Consider the following 453-nt stretch of genomic DNA (forward strand, 5'->3'; position numbering starts at 1 on the left):
AATGCGGTCTTCGGAGGGTGCATCCTGAATTGGGACAGCTTACGTCGTGACGCTGTGATGCAATCGCACTTCAAATGCACACTCCGGAGTCCACGCACTTCAGTTTGGGACACAGCTTATGTCATGGCAGCTGAAGGATTAGAGCAAAACATCTACTAAGCTAATAGTAAAGGATTGTGGGGAGACAATAATTGCTATATTGTTGTCAGGATTCTGGACTTTTATGTGTCATGTTTTGCCCCTGTTTCTGTTTCTGTTCCTGTTTTTTTTTATTTGGTCATGTTCCTGTCCCTGTTTAGTTTGATTATGATTCCTGACACCTGTGTTTAGTAATTATCCCTTGTATTTAAGTTCCTGTTTGTTCAGTCTTCCTTTGTCGGTTCTACTCATTGGATGTTGTGTAATTACCCTGTGTTTCCAAGGTTTAAAGACTGTTTATGTACTCCACGTCTC

The sequence above is a fragment of the Sinocyclocheilus rhinocerous genome, unplaced genomic scaffold (genome assembly GCF_001515625.1).
Source record: "Sinocyclocheilus rhinocerous isolate Xijiao unplaced genomic scaffold, SAMN03320098_v1.1 scaffold249, whole genome shotgun sequence".
NCBI classification, from domain to species: Eukaryota; Metazoa; Chordata; class Actinopteri; order Cypriniformes; family Cyprinidae; genus Sinocyclocheilus; species Sinocyclocheilus rhinocerous.